Genomic DNA, 11,489 nt, shown 5'->3' on the forward strand with positions numbered 1-11,489 from the left:
ATTTTGATTTGTGTCCTCACAGGGAATGATGATCCCAAAACCTTATTCCGTTTTGTCACCATAGTCAACTCTACTTTGAGGAGGAAGCTGTTCCCCAGTTGCATTTTTAGTGCCTTTCAACCTGAGACACTCATCTTGAGGCACTGTATCTGAAAGTGTTCTGGTGCTTCTCATAAAGTTTTCAATTTCTGGCACGAATTCTGAAAGCATCCCACTGTTATTCATAAGTTTTCCAATTGCTAAACGTTTAGAAGTAGGCCACCTCTCCTTTTTTCTAGGCTCTCTTAGTCGGGAAACTGCACTGAAACCTGCCCACCAGGGGTGATCCTGCTGGCATTTAGAATTCCAGTAGTATAGCTTCCAGCATCACAGGAACACACAAGCCACAACAATACAAAAAAATGACAGACATGAGGGAAGGTTTAGTGTATAGATCTAAATAGATGATATGTTGTAAAATGATGCCTTGACATTGTAATAAATTTTAAATGAAGATTTCTATGATTTTGTCACAATATGGTTATTCTTCTATTACAGTTACAATATGACTTATTCTTCTATTACAGAGAAATGTTGACTATTATTTGGAAATATTTCTATGGAAAACAAACCTCCAGCTAAACCTAGAACCAAGAGGTAGCTAAAAATTAGATGAACCCTGAAATTAAAAATCAGGTATATTTCAAAAATAAATTTCAGTTAAAATTCTAAAAACGTGAAAGTAAGCATGAAGAGCAGTGATGATCAATTAAAGGATATAGTTTTTAACAGAAATGCCAAATCCAGGAACGACAATGTAGACTTTCTTTCCATATGAGAACATTAATATCTTTTCACTTGCATATTAAATTTCTGTTTCCATTACTATAAATAGAAATAAAGTTTCAAATAAGAGGGATATAAAAAGTAGAAATTAAGATAAATTTATATCTCCATTACATGAAGCAATGATAAAGAATTGTGACAATCAATCATGTATTTCAAGGATTGAAAAGATCCAGGTATACTTCATATTTTTGCATGAAAGATATTACAGAATATTAGTTGCAGTTCTGTTCACAGATTTTTTTCACAATGCATCCTTTGGTTATATTTTTCATTTTAGAAAATATGTACTCATTCACATGCATAGTGTTAAGCACTTTTTTTATATACTAAGAAGAATAAAACATTTCCACAAGTCTCCATGAAGGTGCTCACAAATATAGTAGGATGATTAAAACTTTAAAAAATTAAAAATATGTTATGATATTATGTAGGTTAAGATTTTAAGAATTAGATAAAACCTTGTCAGAGGTGGACAGTTGCTAACTCAGGAGACTAGCTCAGAAGAGAAACAGATGGTTTTGTCTGAGGCACAATAAACACTTTGAAGTATCAGCAAACCCTGAAATAAACTCCCCTACAAAAATAGCTTAGCTGTAGAAAAATGAAGGGTCTTAACAGTAAGAGTGGAGATGACATCACCTTACCTTTGCTTAACTAAAATTAGGGAGTGACAGATTTATAATTTCCATGGGAATAAAATCTGAATAAGTGCTCTGAAGAGGTGATTAGGAAGACATTTTTGACTATAGAGATGACCATCCTAAAACTGATACTTCTGTAGATATATCCTCACATAGTGGGAATCCTGGTGTGGCACTGTTTGTTAATGTGCTTGAATGCAAAGTTAGTTTGATCTGCAAAGTTGTAGGTTCAGGCTCAACAGCTACTCCTCAGAAATCCTATACAGGATCACTGTGAGTTAAAACCAACACGACAGCACTTAACAGCAACAATTACCCTAGTTATTTTTAAGAAATCTGATTTCTATGTATTGCTGTTTTTGTTTAGTGCCATCAAGTTTGTTCCAATTCATAGAACACTTTATAGGGTTTCTGAGGAGTGGCTGGTGAGTTTGAACCACCGACCTGGAGATCCAGTGCATTATCCTACATTGCCACACCCAGACATTAGGTTTAGGTTACATCAAAACTAAATGACTTTTTTTTTTTTTTTTTTTAGCAGCTAATTTAGCCAAATTTATTACAGCAGTTACAGGTTTTTCATTTTAGCAGACGGAGACAAGGACATGCCAAAAGTAGGCAGTGTAGATGAGTGCACACTGCCCTCTAGTGGCCATCCAGCCTGTGAGCGTCGGGGGTACGCCGAAGTACTAACAGAAGGGTGTGAACGTTTCCAGCATCCTTTTAAACCAGCACTTTACTTGAGATGATTTACACCACATTCCCCATTTACTAGCTCAGGAGTACCCAGATACAAATCAAATCTATTTAAACTTGGCAAGATTTGGGTTAAAGTATCATTTTTAACATCTGCATTTTAAAGTTCTCTTTCAGTGGGTATTTAATGGCACCGTTTCACATTACTGATTGTTTTTTACTTGTTCCTTCATTTTGGGCCATATTTCAAGTCTATACGATGTTGTCACTCTGTTTGGCTCAAGCCAAGTCAATTCTGTGCCCCCTTAGGCCACTTTTCTCTCTGACTCTGTTGAGAAATTTATTTTGTTCCAGCATTCCACAAAGTCTCACCCGAATTTCCCCCTACGGACCGACGGAAATTTACCTTGTCCTTGAACTATAAATTCTGAGACAGAATCAAAAGGAACGGATATATAAGTATGCGGGTTGATATGGCTAGCTCTGAAGTAAAATAATCAAAGATAGAGGGTAACGAAGGCATCTATCTTCAGAACCATCCAAATAGCCAGAATTTCAAAGAGGTCTACCTTGTAGCTATGATTAAATCACATATGAATTTGCTTTTCTTACCATTTGACGTTACTCCCACTGACGGTATCCATACCGCATTAGGTGTTCTGTGAGCCAAAAAGAATTGTAGTCCTTTCACACCATTGCTGCGCAAACCGAAATAAAATCTTGCTACTAATGGTTGTAACCCTCGCTCCAGAGCTGCCGCTCTACTGAGTTGTTGATTTTATTGGTCCTACTAATGGTGTTCTGCATTAGGCATATCAAGGGACACCTGTGGCTTGGCTATAGGCCCTCCCATCTCTTTACTTGAGGGTTTGCAGAGATGGTATTCATCTGGTCCCAATCTGAAAACACAATGTCTTTCTTTTGTTTTCTTTCCATCCCCCAGTGCTGAATAAGGGTCAGTGTGTGATGAAGTATTATCGTTGGATGCAGAAGAATGGAGGATGCATTTGGATACAATCTAGTGCCACAATAGCTATTAATGCCAAGAATGCAAATGAGAAGAATATCATCTGGGTGAATTATCTACTTAGGTATACTTTCTAATCCTTTCATTTCATATTATACATTTATAAACTACGCAGCCCAATGATTCATAGTTAACATGTAGTGAGTGTTGCCTGTGGACAGTATCTTGTATGGAATATATGGAATGCATGGAAAATTCCCGCTTTAAACAAACAAAAATTTTTTTTCACATGGCACAAAAGAAATGTGAGAATATCAAAGCTGAGTTAGAAGGGAAGTCCAGGGCAGATTTGCTAACTTCTCAGTAATTCTTTTTTTTTTTCCCCTCTGTTCTTATAATTTTATTCTGTTCTTGACTCTTTCATTTGTTGACTGAGTTCAAGTTGATGCTGCCATGTACGTCATTCTGTAGTTGTTATGTGTTCTTGCTGGTTCTCAGTCCACAGAACTTCCTTTAGGATTTTTTTCATAGCAGGGTTGATTTTGGCAAAATCCCTTAGCTTCTGCCTATCCTGGAATGTTTTGATTACACCATCATATTTGATTGACAGCTTTGCTGGGTAGAGGATTCTTGGGTGAAAGTTTTTTTCTTTCAGGGTTTTATATATCTCTCCCCATTGCCTTCTTGCCTGCATGGTTTCTGTTGAGAAATCTGAGCTTAATCTGATTTGCTTGCCTTTGTATGTTATATTTCTCTTTTCTCTAGCTGCTTTCAAGATGCTGTCTTTATCTTTGATTTTGGAAAGCTTGATTATTATATGTCTTGGTGATTGTCATTTAGGGTCTATCCATCTTGGGTTTCGTTGAGCTTCTTGAATGCTTATCTTTTCACTTTTCATGATGTTAGGAAAATTTTCTTCCAGAAGCTCTTCAACTATCTCCTCTGTGGGCTTGTGTGATTGTTCCTGTTCTGGAATGCCAATAATTCTTGTTATTCCTCTACATGTTATCAACATGAATCTTAGGCTTTCTTCAGATTTTTTTATCCTTTTTTGTATTTGTTCTTCTATCTTAGTAGTGTTGAGAAATTTATCTTCTAGCTCACTAGTTCTAGCATCTATCTCTTCAATTCTATTCCGTTGCCCTTTCAATGTATTGTCCATTTTTGATATTCTATTATTAATCATTTAGACCTCTTTCTGTAGGTTTTGAATTGTTTCCAAAGCTGTATCTATCTTACTTGATTGTTCCTGTAGCACTTTCCTGCCTTCTTCCTTATTTTTCTCAACTGCATTGCATAGTGTTTTGATACCTTTTATAATCATTTTAGGAATTCCTTCTCAGGCATTTCCAAAGCCTGCCCATCTTCTAGTATGGAGTGTAGGTCTCCTTCCAGCTCATTTGCCTCAGTCACATTATCTCGTTTCTAGACATGTGTAGATATGGTCATCTGCTTCTGTTTTTTGGGCATCTTCAGGGGTTATCTGTGGACTTAATACTTAGATGGGTGTATATTTTGGTATTTTTTTATGCTTTCTGAATGCCTTCAGGTAGATGTGATCAGGAAATGGGCTTCCCTTTTCACTCTTCTTTCTGAGAAGTTTCAAGATACCACTGTTGGTCGTTTTGATGTAATTTAGGATTTAATTTTCATCCTATTTCCTCTTTTGTCTGTTTATCCCGCTCCACAATCCCCGTTCAGTCCTTTTTTCTAGTTGAACCAGTTCAGGGCCAGCTGTGGCCATTTAGTTTTAATTGGAAACTGTCTCTTTAAATTTTGAGGAGATCTGTGCTCATGCATAGTAGAACCCTCCGAGGGTGAGGCTGGGGTGCCCACTAGCTCAGGCACTCCTATAGTCACCAGAATGGAGGTGCGCAGACAGCAAGGGACCAATGAACAGCTACCAAAAGAAAAAAATGTCCACACCTTTATCTCAGCGGTTCTGCCAGGCGTCTGTGGCCGCTCTGATCCTTTCCCCACGTGGTCTCACCCAAGATGATGGCTCCTGGAGCAGCCGAGCATCTCGGACTAGAAAACAATAGATTCCTTGCTTCTGTCACAAATTCCCCCAGCTGTGAGCCTTCCAACCTTCTAAGTATTCCTTTATATGTGGTTCAGAGTTCTGGGACCATCCCCTGAACCTGCTTGTTCGGGTATTCTGTGTTGTTGGCGGAGCTCTCTGCTATACATCCACCCGATCAGCCATCTTGTTTGTTCCAAAACTAAATGACTTTTAAAGTACATTCAATTATTTGTGAATCAGGAGCCAGGTGTACAATTTATTTTATAGACTAGCATTATTAAAACTGTAATTTTATACCACATGCCAGCCTCAACCTTTTTCACTTACTGCTTCACTATTATAGAACTACTTGAAATTCCTAGGCTTTCCCTTAGTTGCTTTAATTTGCACACAATCACTCTACTGTAGGAATGACCTTTACTCAAGCCCTGCTTAGTTAATTTCTCATCCTGCAAGATTTGATTTAGCCACAGTGTCCACAAAGATGCATTTTTTGAATAACACTTAATCAAGATCTCTTTCTGTGTTGCACAACATCTTACCGTATTTCCTATTATCATAATGTATTTCCAAACCAAACCAAACTCACTGTCAATGAGTTGATTCCCACTTATAATGACTGTACAAGACAAAGTAGAAATCTTTATGGGACTAGAAAACCTTATTAGTCTCCCACAGTGTGACTGTTGGATTTGAATACCTGGCCTTGCACTTAGTGACCCAATGCTTTACACACTGTCTCACTAGGGCTCCAAAAAGTGCAACCATCTTCTAAAACATTCGGCTTATTTGTTTACGATTTTATTAGACTATAAGTTATTTCTTAGTGAAAACAACTGTTTTGCTGATGGGATGCAACTCAAAATGAAGTAAAACAGCTGTAAACAGAACATGGGATGTATAAAGTATGAATCTAGGAAAACTTGAAATTGTCAAAAGTGAAATGGAACACATAAACATTGGTATCCTAGGAATTAGTGAGCTGAAATGGGCTGGTATTGGCCATTTTGAATCAGACAATCACATAGATTACTATGCAGGGAATTGCAAATTAAAGAAGAATGGCTTCACATTCATCATCAAAAAGAACATTTAAAGATATATCTGGAAGTACAATGTTGCCTATGATAGGATAATAACCATACTTTTACAAGGAGTCCTGGTGTGGTGCTGTGGGTTAATATGCTGGACCGCAAGATCACTTTGAACCACAAGGTCGGCAGTTCAAGCTCACTAGCAGCTCCTCGGAAACCTAATACAGTGTTGCTATGATTTGGTACTGACTCAACGGCGCTTAACAACAACACCAACATAAAGAAGAATAGTTAAAGCTACTGTTACACACATTTATACACCAACCAATAAAGACTGTGATAATGAAACTGAAAGATTCCACCAACTTCCTCATCTGGAAATTGATCAAACTTGCAAGAAAGATGTATTGATAATTACTGGTAGTCAGAATGTAAAGGTTGGAAACAAAGATGAAGGATCATATGCACAGAAAATATGGCCTAGATGATAAAAATTACTCTGTAGATCCCAAGATAGAATTTTGCAAGACCAATAACTTCTTCACTGTAAATACCTTTTTAAAACAGTATAAAGATGACTATACAAATGACCCTCATAAGATGGAATACACAAAATCAAACTGACTACATATGTGGAAAGAAACAGTGGAAAAGCTCCATATCATCAGCCTATACAAGACCAAGCGCAAACTACAGAACAGACCATCAAGTGTTCATATGCAAACTCAGGATGAAGCTGAAGAAAATTAAAACAAATAAGCAAGAACCAAAATATGACCTTTAATATCATACATGAATTTTTAGATCATCTTAATGACAAATTTGATGCATTAGACATTAATGACCTAATACCAGAGGAATTGTAGGAGGACATCAAAGACATCATACTGGAAGAAAGCAAAATGTCTTTAAGAAGACAAGAAAGAAGGAAAATACCAAAATGGATGTCAGAAGAGACTCTGAACTTGCTCTTCAATATAAACATGCCAAAACAAATGGAAGAAAGGAGTAGGAATCAGAGCTGAACAGAAAATATCTAAGGTCAGCTGGAGAAGACAAAGTCAAACAATATAATGAAATGTGCAAAATCTAGAGTTAGAAAACAAAAAGGAAAGAACACATTCAGCATTTCTCAAGTGGAAAGAACTAATTCAAGCCTCAACTTACAATACTGAAGGATTCTATGGATAAAATATTGAATGATGCAGAAAGCATCAAAAAAAGATGGAGGAACCCACCAAGTCACTGTGCCAAAAATAAATGGTCAATGTTCAAACATTTCAAGAGGTAGCATATGTTGAATTGTAATGATTCTGAAGGAAAAAGTCCAAAGTTCACTGAAGGTATTGGCAAAGAACAATGCACCTAGAATAGACACAATACAAATTGAAACCTTTCAACAAACTGAGGCAGTCATGGAGGCACTCACCCATTTATTACTGAAGAACTGAAGAAACTTACTTGCCCAATTGGAGTCCCGATGTGATACTATGGGTTAATGCGCCAGAGTGCAAAGCCATTTGAACTGCAAGGTCAGCAGTTCAAGCTCACCAGCTGTTCCTCAGAAACCCTGTATAGGGTTGCTATGGGTCAGAATCAACTCGACAGCACTCAACAACAACTTGCCCAATTGATTGGAAGAGATCCACATTTGTGTCTGTTACAAAGAGTTTACCAAATGGAATGTGGAAATCATTGGACAGTATCGTTGTTGATATTGCATGCAAGTAAAATTGTGCTGAAAATATAATTCAAAAATGGCTTCAGTAGTATATTGAGAGGGAGCTGCCAGATGTTCATACTGAACAACATTGCAGAGATAGAGTATTCTGGAACAGTTAAGTGTGCTCACATGAAACCTATGCATAGAAAAAGGCACAGTTGTTCTATCAGAACAAGACACTGACTGAATGGTTTAAAAACAGGAAAGGCATATGCCAAGGTTATAGTCATTTACCAAATTTATTTAATCTGTATGCGAAGCAAATAATTGGAGAAGTTGGATTATATTAAGAAGAATGTGACATCAGGATTAGAGGAAGACTCATTAACAACCTGCAATATGCAGATAATACAACCTTGCTTTCTGAAATCAGAGTACTCAAATACTGATGAAGATCAAAGACCACAGCCTTTAGTATGACTTTTACATAAATATAAAGAAAAGAAAAATCCACACAACTAGAGTAATTAATAATATCAAGATAACTAGAGAAAAGTTTGAGTTGTTAAAGACTTCATTTTGCTTAAAACAGCCATCAACACTCATGGAAGCAGCAGTCAAGAAATCTAACAATATATTGCAAATCTGCTATACAAGACCTCTTTAAAGTGCTCAGGAGCAAAGATGTCAGTCTGACGACTAAGTGTACTTGACCCAAATCATGGTTTTTTTCAATAACCTCAAGTGCATGTGAAAATTGAACAGTGAATAAGGAAGACCGTTAAAGAATTGATGCATTTGTGATATGGTGTTGGAAGACACTATTGAAGGTACCATGGACTTCCAGAAGAACAAACAAATTTGTGTTGGAAGAAATACAGCTAGAATGCTCCTTAGAAGTCAGATGGCCATACTTCATTTCTCTTACTTCGAGCATATTATCAGTAGGAACCAGTTCCTGGAAAAAGGACATCATGCTTGATAAAGTGGAGGGTCAGTGAAAATAAGGAAGACTCCAAACAAAATGGATTGGCACAGTGGCAGCAGCAAGGGACTAAAGCATAGCAACAATTGTGCATTTGGCACAGGACTAGACAGTGTTTTGTTCTGTTGTATATAGTGTACCAAAAAATCAGTTACCAAATTGATGGCATCTAACAACCTGGTGTGATTCTGTGGGTTAATTAATACGCTGGACCACAAAGTCAGTTTGAAGCGTATGGTTGGTGGTTCCAGCTCACTAGGCGCTCCTTGGAAACCCTATACATGGTCTCTATGGGTGGGCACTGACTCGATGACACTTAAATGAGCTATTTCTGAGTGCTAAAAACTCTTTATAAATGTTTTTAATATTTTAATTTTTTCCAATTAATTAATACCTGAAACAACATAATTAATAAACACTAGTTTTGGAATAAAAGAATGAGCAACCACAAATGAACATAATATGCACTTATAAGTACACACACACACACACACACACATACAAGCAGAATCTTTCCTAAATCCATACTCAAAGCAACATGCATTGCCTTCCATTTCCTCCTTTAGATGTCAATGTCATCTGAAAAAAATCTATTTCTGCATGTTGGACAGGAAATGATGAATCAGGTGTATCTCTGAACTGTTGGAGCCAGAGGGATTGTTTAATGATGCCACATATGAAGGGATGTGCATTTCTATTTCTGCATAACAAAGTAATCCAGTTCTAGATCACACTTTAAAAAGTCAGTATTTCATCAAAAAGTGAAAATTTCAATAATGCTTTCTCTGTAAAATCATGTGGCAGAAGACAAAACACAGGCAGATTCCAGAACTGTCAAATCAAAGTATACAGACTGCTTGCGTTGGAAAGGAGCAAATAAGAAAGCTGCAAGGCAACGCAGAGAGAGGCCAACCATGTGACAATTAGCAACCATAACCAATGGATGGCCTTTTAAAAAACACATTTAAAGGACAAAGGCTGATTACTTCATGTGAACCTTGAAGAAGTACAGTAAAAACTTTAGATATCTTCATCTAAAAGTGAATTAAAGATGGAAATTATTAGGCATACCCCAAAGAAAAAATCTACTATCGAATCAATCTAAATCAATGTTCCAGCAGGTAGAGTATTTTTTATAGTAGCGAAAATGATTCTAAAATTCACCTGTTGTTAAGTGCTGTGGAGTTTGCTCCAATTCATAGGGACCCTGTATAGGGTTTTCAAGGAATGCCTAGTGGGTTTGCACCCCACCTTTATGGTTAGCAGTCTAGTGCTTACCCTTTTGCACCACACTAAAACTCCAAAAAATTTCCATAAGTGGTTCAAACTGACCTTGCTGTGCATTAACCCACAGCACACACTTAAAATAGGCCAACAAAAATAACAACTTCAACAAAGAAATGTAACATTTCAAATTCAATGAAAATTTTATATGCGGATTAATCACAATCTCAACTCATTAGTGAAGGCTTCTCTAATTATTAGAATCTCCCTAAAATTCTTATCTCATTTATTCCTTACTTTTCTGTGGCACTATTGTAGTCATAATTTTAATTATAACCATAATTTGTCATTAAGAAGGAATTACTATCTCAGTATGTGTTTTGTACTGGTGTGGCACTGTAGGTTAATGCACTGGACTGTAAAGTTGGTTTGAACTTCAAGGTCAGTGGTTCAAGCTCACCAGCTGCTCCTCAGAAACCCTAAACAAAGTAGCTATGTGTCGGAACTGACTCAATAGCACTTGACAATAACAACAACCACACATGATGGAGTAACTTGAATGAAAATACAACTAGTGAAGTAAGGCAAACAGGAATCTATTTCTCTTGCCCATGCCTATGATGGTGAGAGTAAGTAATGAAGATACAGGAAGTGTAAATATTTAGGAGGTAGCAAACATTTAGGAAGTAGCATACATGGAATGGGGGTGGACTGAATATGAGTGTATGAAAGAAATCAGTGGTTATTAAATTATTTATTAGTAATGATCATGAAGGAGAAACACATTGATAAAAAAATTTATTTTGCTAACAGGTTGGATTTGCTATTTTGATACCCAAGAGAATGTAAACAGGCAAATTGTGATATCATCTGAAAGTAGGATGCATAATTTTTTTAGGTTATGACATTGTGCCATTCTAATACTTAAATTGTGAGTAAAGAAAAATAAACAAAGATTCAAGTTTGACAATGGCCAAAGAGAAAGGATAAATCAATATAGTGTAATGTCAAGTGAGTGAACAGAGAAGAATATTTCCAAACAGAGGATATAATCACTAGTTTTCATTGTTCTTTCAAAGTCAATCAACTATACTAGTCAGTCTATACAAAATTAGGAAATTGGTTTTTAAAAAATATTTTTAGATAGGTAAGATGTGTAAGATACAATATGAAGTTGATTAGACCAGATGCTCCTATCAAAGTTTTTTATGATGTCAATTTGACAAACCACTTTTCCATTATAGCCTCAGTTTCTTCAGTTTCACAGAATTTTTATGACAACTAAGTGAGAGAACATCTAAGATAAGGGTTCAAAATGACAAACTATTATATATATATATATGTGGGAAATGTGCCATATTTATTATAATTACTATATCACACAACTAGTGGTTACTAATCAGGCTGCAAACCGCAAGGTCAGCAGTT

At 36.4% G+C, this 11,489-nt stretch overlaps 1 pseudogene; it reads left to right on the forward strand.

Moving 5' to 3' along the window:
• Positions 1-2,074: 2,074 nt before the first annotated feature.
• LOC102826540 overlaps positions 2,075-11,489 on the forward strand; it is a 130,766-nt pseudogene continuing 121,351 nt past the window's right edge.

Source organism: Chrysochloris asiatica, unplaced genomic scaffold (assembly GCF_000296735.1).
Source record: "Chrysochloris asiatica unplaced genomic scaffold, ChrAsi1.0 scaffold00131, whole genome shotgun sequence".
Lineage (NCBI taxonomy): Eukaryota > Metazoa > Chordata > Mammalia > Afrosoricida > Chrysochloridae > Chrysochloris > Chrysochloris asiatica.